Source organism: Staurois parvus, unplaced genomic scaffold, assembly GCF_062004578.1.
Source record: "Staurois parvus isolate SC_StPar_1 unplaced genomic scaffold, SC_StPar_1.0 ptg000717l, whole genome shotgun sequence".
Classification (NCBI taxonomy): Eukaryota; Metazoa; Chordata; class Amphibia; order Anura; family Ranidae; genus Staurois; species Staurois parvus.
In genome coordinates this window covers 274784-286935 of record NW_028318513.1, presented here as the reverse complement: position 1 = coordinate 286935, position 12152 = coordinate 274784, and positions in this window count along the sequence as shown.

The following is a 12152-nucleotide window of genomic DNA, read 5'->3' as shown; positions in this document are numbered from 1 at the left end:
AACTTTGAAGAATGGCACCTTAAAGGGGTTCAAGATTTTTTCTGACTTTATCATGACCATCTTGACCTTGAGGAGGGTCCAATTCTCTAAACCCCGCAATGATCTCTGGATGGCCAACTCAGATAAGCAGACTTGGCAGAGCTGAGCAGACAAAGCACATCAACCTCCTAAAAATGCATTTTGGAAACATTTTGTGATGTTATACAAGGGATTCTTTGCAGTAAGTGTGATCAAAGCAAACCTGAAGTAAAAATACATGCTATGTGAGGATGTTCTGTAACTTTTCTTTTTTATTTTCAGTGGACCTTTTGATTTCCAGTCTGCTCTGGTATTTATATATCATCACATCATTCTGATTTAAGAGACTGGCATGTCTATTGAAAGCATATCTAAACACCAAAACAAACATTTTATATTTTTATCTTACCAATTGTTAGATGTGGTGGCTACATTTGTTTTTTCTTCAGGCAAAGAATATTTACAAAAAAAAACAAAACCTCCTTTTCCAGGAGTCTATCAGGACAGCACCCATGAGAGACCCCGGCTCCTCCCCACTTGAGGAAACATCATCTCCACCTACATTTAGGAGCAGCCTCCCCACTAGACCCCCAGTTCATGGATTAGCACCTCTGGTCACCTACGGAAACACAAAGCAGGCGACAGCTGCCAGTCAGCAAGCTCGGAAAACACACCAATGGGTGGGTAACTGGCGCTTTCCTGAAAGACTCCTGGAAAAGGCATTACGGGCAAGTGTAACTTTGACTTTCCCACTAACGTCTTTCAGGACCGCACCCATGAGAGGATATGCCAGCACTTACCACTAAGGCAGGACAACTGCCTGCGGGACCTTACGCCCGAAGGCCTGCTCCTTTACTGCAGGACAACTGCCTGCAGGACCTTACTCCCAAAGGCCTGCTCCTTTATTGCAGGACAACTGCCTGCAGGACCTTACTCCGGAAGGCCTGCTCCTTTATTGCAGGACCTTATGCCCGAAGGCCTGCTCCTTTACTGCAGGGCAACTGCCTGCAGGACCTTACTCCCAAAGGCCTGCTCCTATATTGCAGGACAACTGCCTGCAGGACCTTACTCCAGAAGGCCTGCTCCTTTATTGCAGGACCTTATGCCCGAAGGCCTGCTCCTTTACTGCAGGACAACTGCCTGCAGGACCTTACTCCCGAAGGCCTGCTCCTTTATTGCAGGACCTTACTCCCGAAGGCCTGCTCCTTTATTGCAGGACAACTGCCTGCAGGACCTTATGCCCGAAGGCCTGCTACTTTACTGCAGGACAACTGCCTGCAGGACCTTGCTCCCAAAGGCCTGCTCCTTTATTGCAGGACAACATGTCCGAAAGGCCTGGTCTTTACCGCAATCAGATCAAGTCTGTAATGCTTTACGAAGGTGTTGAAATTTTACCAAGTCGTGGCTCTGCATATCTGTCCAGGCATAGCACCAGCCAGTTCTGCATACGTAGCTGCCATTGCCTGCGTAGAATTTGCCACAATGCCCTCTGGAACCTTCAGCCCTTCTACCAGATATGCCTGTCTAATGGCAAGCTTCAGCCACCTTTTCTCACCCCAGATAATAACACAGAAAGGGAATCAGACTTTCTTATATCCTTTTGTCCTATCTAAATAATGGAGAATATACCTTTTAACATCTAACGTGTTAAATTGCCTTTCCTGGTCACACAAGGGGTTAGAACAAAACGTAGGTGAGGTAATTTCCTGGCTATGATGAAAACTTGATACCACCTTGGGTAAAAGAAAAAAGAAGCCAGATCCATTCTGAATCTTATTTGGTCCAAAAAAAATCTGAAGGAAGGGAGTTCTAACTGATAAGTCTTCCAACTCACTCTGTGTTGTCTTCCAACTCCTTGCTGTGTTAATAGCTACCAAAAAAAACTTTTAAGGGTCAAGGCTCTCAGGGAACCTGACTCCAATGGCTCAAAAGGGATACCTGTCAATGTATTGAGCACGGTCATACGACCCTAGGCTTTTGCCTGGCCAAAAATCTAAAGAACCTGACTAAGTGCGGCTCTAGTCAAGGAAGACACCAGAAAGACACTTAAGCGCCTAGACCTGACTCTTTAACGTATTCAACACTAGTCCTTTGTCTGTCCCACACTGAAGGAATTCTAGGACAGACACTAAGCTATGCACTTCCAATTAATTTTCGGCACACCACTTATTGAAGAGTTTCCTTAAGGTGGATTGAATGAGTCTCCTTTTTACTATTTAAGAGGGTCGATACTACTCTGGCAGAAAACCCCTTCCTCCTAAGGAGCTGTTCCTCAGAAATCAAGCCGCTAGATTCACCCTGTCTACCTGGGGCCACAGGACAGGACCCCGCAAGAGAAGATCCTCCAGGCACAGCAACATCCAAGGAGGGCATGTCACTTGGACCTGCATTTTCTTGGAATCACTGGCAGCAAAGCCAGGGGGGGGAAAGCGTAACATGGGAAAGTCCCACCGTTGCATCAGCGCATCCAACTCCCCATCCCCAACGATTCATGGAAAAGAATACTGGAGCTTTCGTGTTCTCCCTCAGATGCAAATAAGTCTGCATGGTGTTCCCCGTTCCTGTGTGATGACTTGATAGACCTCCTATTTGAGCACCCACTCCCAACTCCTTCAGCTGTCTCCTGCTCAGGAAGTCTGCCACCTGTTTCAGCTCCCCCATCAGGTGGACAGTGGATAGTGAAGCTACATTGGCCTCAGCCCAATTGAGCAGCTCCAAGGACAGTGACCAAAGGGCCCTGCTTCAGGTTCCTCCCTGTCTGTCGACGTACGCCACCATAGAGGATTTGACCAAGTGCACCCATACGTGCTGCCCCCTGCAGCTGCTCCCAGAAAGCTGAGAGGGCCAGCACCACCGCTTTTAGCTCTCTAGGTTGAGGATCTGCCTGACTCCTCTGGCTTCCAAGACCCTTGTACTACATATTTGTCCAAGTGAGCTCCCTATACTCGGGCACTTACGGCTGTTGTTACTGCCCTGGAGATGGGGAAGATCTATAGAAGCCCCTGGGCCGTGTTGGCTGACCTGCTCCACCACCAGAGTGTTCTCTTCACCCGGGGAGGAACCTGCACCAAGGAATCCAGCAACTCCTGGTGCCGATCCCAGATGTCGAGAATGAACAGCTGCAGGGGCTGCAAATGTAACCCTGCCCACTGCACTGCCAGCATGGATGAGGTTAGAAGGCCCAATACTGGCATGGCCTCTAGGGATAGAGCCTGGTTCCCCTGCAACCGCCTGACTCCCCTCTCTACCTTCATTATTTTTTCCTGAGGTAGAAACACTTTGTGGAGGGTGGAATCCAAGTCGTAACCCAAGTATACGGTCCTCTGGGCCAGAACTAAATTTGACTTAGCCAGGTTTAGGAGCCAACCTAAGCCATCCAGGTGCCTTATCGCTAGACTTAATTCCTGCGCCAACCGGTCCTCCGAATCTGCAAAACACGAGGAGATCGTCCAGGTATGCCACCAGTGACGCCTCGTAGACATAGAAAAAAAAGGGCAATTAACACCAAAAAGCAGCTAAAATCGGAATCCCCAAACACTGAAAGATATTAATGAACAATAAATTTATAGATGATACAGACTCACCCAAAATTGGAAGATGGTGCTCTCAGGACCAGATGCATGTAATAGAAAAAACACCAGTGGGTATAGTCCCACTGAAAAAAGAGGTCCTCAGGAGAACAGTCTGCGGCTAAAACATCATGTTTATTGACACTGTAATAACAAATGACATACAGTTAGAGCACCCTCCACCTGAGACTTGTAAAAACAATGACAACGTTGCCATGAAATAAATCACCCGTATCGGGATCCTGGTCAGACCATACATGCACTTGCCATGCAAAGAACAGAGATGCCAGATAGCATATCAAATACCAGGTAGTCATACATGCATGATCATATATAGTAAAATTATCTGATATATCATGAATTGGCCTGATAATAAGTATATCATGTCATAAAAAAAATCACCAACAGGTGTCAGAGATCATCTAAAAATCACAGCTGAGGATGTCCTAAGTATGAGCATATAGAGATTGCTAGATACATATGAAGAGAGCATAGGCCTTATTAAAGTGTGCATAGATAATGATGCCATATAGCTTTATATTGTAGTATGACAGTCCCATCAGGTATTGCAATAGTACCGCCCATATAGGGCTTTAAGGGCAAAATAAGAGATAGTCAATATCCTGTTACTTCTGATTTGTAGACAGAGTTATGGCCCGTTAACCAGCCTTATGCAGGAATGTGCAAGCCCTGTATTGGTAAGCATGAACAATGATGCCATATAACTATATGTTGTAGTATGACAGTCCCGTCAAGTATTGCAATAGTACTGCCCGTATAGGGCCTTCACAGCAAGATGAAAGGGATTCAATATCCTTATTACTTATAGCTTGTAGACATAGGGCCCGTTGACCAACCTAGTACAGGAGTGTACATGGCCCTATAGAATAATCTTTTATTGCAGTATGGAATTCCGGTATGGTAATAGGAGCCCAATATAGGCCAGAGAATCAAAAAAAGACAATTACTGTCCTGTATATAATGATATAATATGTAGAATCAAATCTGAATCGATAGGTATAGATGCAAATGTCTCAGATGACCGTGATAGGATTTAAAACTTATTACGGCATAGGTTGTATCCTCAATAGGAATTGTAAGTGTATATTCCAAAATAAAACTGAAGCAGATAGGTATAATGGTATCAAAGTCCCGACAGTAGTGGGTGCACTGGTGATAGAGGAAGTGTAATGACCATAGTAACCTCATCTAGCAAAGAAACGGTGATCTAAATAGAAGTCAGAATGGCTCAGCTGAGTCGATATCCCCTCACCCAACCCGATTCTGGTATCCAGGATTGTCCGCTCCCACTCAGTATTCAGTGATGCCAAGCCAGGAATGTGCTATGGAGATGGGTCAGCATGTCCTCTGCAGTCCTGCCCGATGGTATATGGGGAGTGCGTGGCGGTGAGATGGTATTCACTGTAGGAAGAGACCGGGATTCCGGAAGCGCAGGTGTCACCACGCTCTGACGTGAATGCGTTTCACTCACCAAGTCACGTGAGCTTCTTCAGGAAACGGTGGCCATATTGTTGTGGACTTATATAGCAGACAAAGTCACTTCTGGAAACCACAAGAAAGATAGCCACCATCAAATGTGCGATCATTCCAGCAATCCATAGAAGCTACAACCATCATATACATATATTTTAATGTGCATAGAGGGGAGATAGAATCAAGGGATTAATTGTAATGAATATTCATATTGGCTTGAATCAAAAATTACATGTGCAGTAGGAGACCCACAAAAAAAAAATTAATGCCCAAAGGGTAAGGCCTGGAACTGCAGGTGGACTGTTCTCTTAGGGCACCACTGCCAAGCTGAGGAACGTTTGAAAAGGTTCCGTAATGGGAATGTTTAAGTTAATGTAGCACTCACCCATGAAGGAGCCGCTGGAATTAATGGGCACTTCTGTCCTTACTTCAGTGATGAACTATATATATATATATATATATACAGTCGTGTTCAAAATAATAGCAGTCAGACATCACTAACCTGACTGTTTTTGGTAGAAATTATATTTCTACATGGCAAATAATTTACTAGCAGGTGTAGTAAAGTAATAGAAATCCAACAGATCCAACAGTCATGACATGCATGCTGCTGATTCTGTGTAATTGAATCACTAACTGAAAGGGGCACATTCAAAATAATACCAGTGTGGAGTTCTATTAGTGAGGTCATTCATTCTTTGAAAAACAGGTGGCAATTATTGCCCTTATTTAAGGAAGGAAGGCAGCAAATGTTGTACATGCTGGTTACAGCGCATTTCTCTCTGAAATTCTGAGGAAAATGGGTCGTTCCAGACATTGTTCAGAAGACCAGGGTACCTTGATTAAAGAGTTGATTGGAGAGGGGAAAACATATAAAGAAATGCAGAAAATGATAGGCTGGTCAGCTAAAATGATCGCAAATGCTTTAAAATAGCAACCAAAACCTGAAAGATGTGGAAGAAAGCGAAAAACTACCATTCGAATGGATAGAAGAATAGCCAAAATGGCAAGGACTCAGCCTACAAACAGCTCCAAGAAGATCAAAGAAGGTCTAAAGTTACCTGTGAGTACTGTTACAATTAGAAGATGCCTATGTGAAGCCAAGCTATCTGCAAGAAGCCCCCGCAAAGTCCCACTGTTGAAAAAAAGACGTGCTGAAGAGGTTACAATTAGTCAAGGAGCACATTGACTGGCCTAAAGAGAAATGGCGCAACATTTTGTGCACTGATGAAAGTAAGATAGATCTTTTTGGGTCTAGTGGCCGGAGACAGTTTGTTAGACGACCCCCAAACACTGAATTCAAGCCACAGTACACTGTGAAGACAGTGAAGCATGGTTGCGCAAGCATCATGATATGGGGATGTTTCTCATCCTACGGTGTTGGGCCTATTTATCGCATACCAGGGATCATGGATCAGTTTGAATACATCAGAATACTTGAAGAGGTCACGCTGCCTTATGCTGAAGAGGAAATGCCCTTGAAATGGGTGTTCCAACAAGACAACGACCCCAAACACACCAGTAAACGTGCAACATCTTGGTTCCAGACCAACAAGATTGATGTTATGGAGTGGCCAGCCCAATCCCCGGATCTTAATCCAATTGAAACTTTGTGGGGTGACATCAAAAATGCTGTTTCTGAGGCAAAACCAAGAAATAGAGAAGAACTATGGAATGTAGTCCAATCATCCTGGGCTGGAATACCTGTTCACAGGTGCCAGACGTTGGATGACTCCATGCAATACAGATGTACAGCAGTTCTCAGAAACAGTGTTTATACAACTAAATATTAATTGATTCAAAGGAAAGCAAAATCTTCAAACATTTTTCAGTTTATATAGTGAATGTTTGAGTTTGTAAAGAAGAATACAAACACTGCTATTTTTTTGAACAGTCTAATAGTCACTTTTCTTCAATTTTTTTAGAGGAACAACACAAATTTGATATATTTTTCTTCATGTTTTGATTTGGAATAGAATGTGTAGTGTTCCCAATGCATTTCTGTGTATGTAAATAAAAGCTATTAGAAGGATTTTGAGCTTTATTCACTTTTGTCAACACACTACTATTATTTTGAACACAACTGTGTGTGTATATATATATATATATATATATATATACAGTCATGGCCGAAATTGTTGGCACCCTTGATATTTCTCCAGGAAATCATGTACAGTATTTCTCACGAAACGTATTGCATTAACACATGTTTTGCTATACACATGTTTATTCCCTTTGTGTGTATTGGGACAAAACAAAAAAAGGGAGGAAAGAAAGCAAATTCGACATAATGTCACACAAACCTCCAAAAATGGGCTGGACAAAAGTATTGGCACCCTTTCACAACTGCGGATAAATAAGAATGTTACAAGCATGTGATGCTCCTGTAAACCTCCTGTAAACCTGGGGCAAGTAACAGGTGTGGGCAATATAGAAATCACACCTGAAAGCAGATAAAAAGGAGAGACGTTCACTTAACCTTTGCATTGTGTGTCTGTCTGTGCCACACTAAGCATGGACAACAGAAAGAGGAGACGAGAACTGTCTGAGGACCTGAGAACCAAAATTGTGGCAAAATATCAACAATCTCAAGGTTACAAGTCCATCTCCAGAGAACTAGATTTGCCTTTGTCCACAGTGCGCAACATTATCAAGAAGTTTGCAACCCATGGCACTGTAGCTAATCTCCCTGGTCGTGGACGGATGAGGAAAATTGATGAAAGATTGCAACGCAGAATAGTCCGGATGGTGGATAAGCAGCCCCAAACATGTTCCAAAGACATTCAAGCTGTCCTGCAGGCTCAGGGAGCATCAGTGTCAGCGCGAACTATCCGTCGACATTTAAATGAAATGAAACGCTATGGCAGGAGACCCAGGAGGACCCCACTGCTGACACAGAGACATAAAAAAGCAAGACTACAGTTTGCCAAAATGTACTTGAGTAAGCCAAAAGCCTTCTGGGAAAACGTCTTGTGGACAGATGAGACCAAGATAGAGCTTTTCGGTAAAGCACATCATTCTACTGTTTACCGAAAACGGAATGAGGCCTACAAAGAACAAAACACAGTACCTACGGTAAAATATGGTGGAGGTTCAATGATGTTTTGGGGTTGTTTTGCTGCCTCTGGCACTGGGTGCCTTGACTGTGTGCAAGGCATCATGAAATCTGAGGATTACCAAAGGATTTTGGGTCGCACTGTAGGGCCCAGTGTCAGAAAGCTGGGTTTGCGTCCAAGATCCTGGGTCTTCCAGCAGGACAATGACCCCAAACATACGTCAAAAAGCACTCAGAAATGGATGGCAAAGAAGCGCTGGAGAGTTCTGAAGTGGCCAGCAATGAGCCCAGATCTAAATCCCATTGAACACCTGTGGAGAGATCTTAAAATTGCTGTTGGGAAAAGGTGTCCTTCCAATAAGAGAGACCTGGAGCTGTTTGCAAAGGAAGAGTGGTCCAAAATTCCGGGTGAGAGGTGTCAGAAGCTTATTGATGGTTATAGGAAGCGACTGATTTCAGTTATGTTTTCCAAAGGGTGTGCAACCAAATATTAAGTTAAGGGTGCCAATACTTTTGTCCAGCCCATTTTTGGGGTTTTGTGTGACATTATGTCATATTTGCTTTTCTGCCTCTGTTTTATATTTGTTCCAATACATACAAAGGGAATAAACATGTGTATAGCAAAACATGTGTTAATGCAATACCTTTTTTGTGTGAAATACTTGATTTTCAGGAAAAATATCAAGGGTGCCAACAATTTCGGCCATGACTGTATATATATATATATATATATATATATATATATATATATATATATATATATAGTGGGGCAAAAAAGTATTTAGTCAGCCACCAATTGTGCAAGTTCTCCCACTTAAAACGATGAGTGAGGCCTGTAATTGGCATCATAGGTAGACCTCAACTATGAGAGACAAAATGAGAAAAAAAATCCAGACAATCACATTGACTGATTTGGAAAGAATTTATTTGCAACTTATGGTGGAAAATAAGTATTTGGTCAATATCAAACATTCATCTCAATACTTTGTTATATATCCTTTGTTGGCAATGACAGAGGTCAAACGTTTCCTGTAAGTCTTCACAAAGTTGGCACACACTGTTGTTGGTATGTTGGCCCATTCCTCCATGCAGATCTCCTCTAGAGCAGTGATGTTTTGGGGCTGTCGCTGGGCAACACAGACTTTCAACTCCCTCCAAAGGTTTTCTATGGGGTTGAGATCTGGAGACTGGCTAGGCCACTCCAGGACCTTGAAATGCTTCTTACGAAGCCACTCCTTCGTTGCCCGGGCGGTATGTTTGGGATCATTGTCATGTTGGAAGATCCAGCCACGTATCATCTTCAATGTCCTTGCTGATGGAAGGAGGTTTGCACTCAAAATCTCACGATACATGGCCCCATTCATTCTGTCCTGTACATAGATCAGTCGTCCTGGTCCCTTTGCGGAGAAACAGCCCCAAAGCATGATGTTGCCACCCTCATGCTTCACAGTAGGTATGGTGTTCTTTGGATGCAACTCCGCATTCTCTCTCCTCCAAACACGACGAGTTGTGTTTCTAGCAAACAGTTCTATTTTGGTTTCATCTGACCATATGACATTCTCCCAATCCTCTTCTGGATCATCCAAATGCTCTCGAGCAAACTTCAGACGGGCCCGGACATGTACTGGCTTAAGCAGGAGGACACGTCTGGCACTGCAGGATCTGAGTCCCTGGCGGCGTAGTGTGTTACTGATGGTAGCCTTTGTTACGTTGGTCCCAGCTCTCTGCAGGTCATTCAGTAGGTCCCCCCGTATGGTCCTGGGATTTTTGCTCACCGTTCTTGTGATCATTTTGACCCCACGGGGTGAGATCTTGCGTGGAGCCCCAGATCGAGGGAGATTATCAGTGGTCTTGTTTGTCTTCCATTTTCTGATTATTGCTCCCACAGTTGATTTGTTCACACCAAGCTGCTTGCCTATTGCAGATTCAGTCTTCCCAGCCTGGAGCAGGTCTACAATTTTGTTTCTGGTGTCCTTCGACAGCTCTTTGGTCTTTACCATAGTGGAGTTTGGAGTGTGACTGTTTGAGGTTGTGGACAGGTGTCTTTTATATGGATAACAAGTTCAAACAGGTGCCATTGATACAGGTAATGAGTGCAGGACAGAGGAGCCTCTTAAAGAAGAAGGTACAGGTCTGTGAGAGCCAGACATCTTGCTTGTTTGTAGGTGACCAAATACTTATTTTTCACCATAAGTTGCAAATAAATTCTTTCCAAATCAGCCAATGTGATTGTCTGGATTATTTTTCTCATTTTGTCTCTCATAGTTGAGGTCTACCTATGATGCCAATTACAGGTCTCTCTCATCTTTTTAAGTGGGAGAACTTGCACAATTGGTGGCTGACTAAATACTTTTTTGCCCCACTGTATGTGTGTGTGTGTGTGTGTGTGTGTATGTATATGTATGTATATATATATATATATGATCCACAGCATACCAGTACACTTGTGGGAAGTTTTAACACAGATTTAATAAGACAGGTAAAACTGCAAATTAACTTGGAAAATAGCAGTTAAATGCAATGAATACACAAACCGTTTAGAATTGGTACAATAACATCAATAAACACAATATTCATGTATATACATATATATTGGTATAGCTATAGATCAGAATTAACCCCCTGCAACTATAGCAGCAATATGTCCCAGCTAAACTGACATCTCTTTAGGCTCAGTCCCAAATTCACTTGTATACAGTGGGATTGTAACACTATGTGAGTCTATGTGTTGCACAGGCCTGTATTAGTGAATCAGTGGAGCGCTCTTAAGGGCTGACGTTACTGGTTAGCAGTTGCAGACCACATCCACAAACAGTCTCCAGGGGTTAACTCCTTGAAGGGATGATGACGGGCTTGGTCTCTCTGGGGCTAGTTTTTTTCTGTTGTCAATTGTCGGTATTGCACAATCTCTGAGGTGCCTCACCTGGGATGGTCACACGCCTTCTCTGCGATTTCCAACATTCTGACCTCTCTCTCTTTGCAGTGGGAGATGTTGTTGCTGTCTGTAATTTCCATCGCGGGTGACTGGTACAAATGATCACAGTTGCTGCTGACTTCAGCTGCTGTAGATAACTGTTGTCCTTAGCAACCTTTGCTGTTCTGGAAACTGTCAGTGTACTTCAACAGTAGGGGCTGCAGACCAGCTTCCACATGTCCTCTGCAAAGGCACACATGGCTCCTCTACCCCCTTCCTCCTTGCAAAGCATCCTGGTCTTGTAGTTCTGTGCAGTATAAAGTTACATTGTCTGCCTCTGTAATGAAACTGCAACTCCCACAAACACTCCAGTACTGCTGAGAGCTGAGCCAATCAAACCCTTTCTGACAACATGCAGTCTTAAAAGGGAAACAGTTCTTTAACCACTTCCATATAGGTCTCTTTTACCCCCTTCCTGCCCAGGCCAATTTTCAGGTTTCAGCGTTCTCACACTTTGAATGACAATTGCGCGGTCATACAACATTGTACCCAAACTAAACTTTTATCATTTTCTTCACACAACTAGAGCTTTCTTTTGGTTTTATTTAATCACCGCTGGGGTTTTTATATTTTGCTAAATTAACAAAAAAAGACCAAAATTTTTGAAAAAAAAACATGTTTTTCTTTGTTTCTGTTATAGAGGTTTGCAAATAAATAATTGTTCTTCATAAATTTAGGCCAAGATGGATTCTACTACATGTCTTTGGTGAAAATAACCCAAATCAGGATGTATTATTTAATCTGTAGGAAAGTTATAGAGTTCACAAACTATGGAATATATCTGAAAATTGATCAATCCTGAAGTACTGACAGTCAATCTAATTTCTTGAGGTCCAAGAATGTCAGAACAGTACAGATATCCCCCAAATGACCCCTTTTTTGCAAAGTAGACAGTCCAACGTATTTCATAACAGGCATGGCGGGTTTTTTTAAGTTGTAATTTTTTTTGTCATACTTTTTCAGAAATGAAGAAATAAAAAAAATGATTTTCACTATTTTTTTTTTACATACTGTCACCAGTGCACTACAGCGTCATCATATA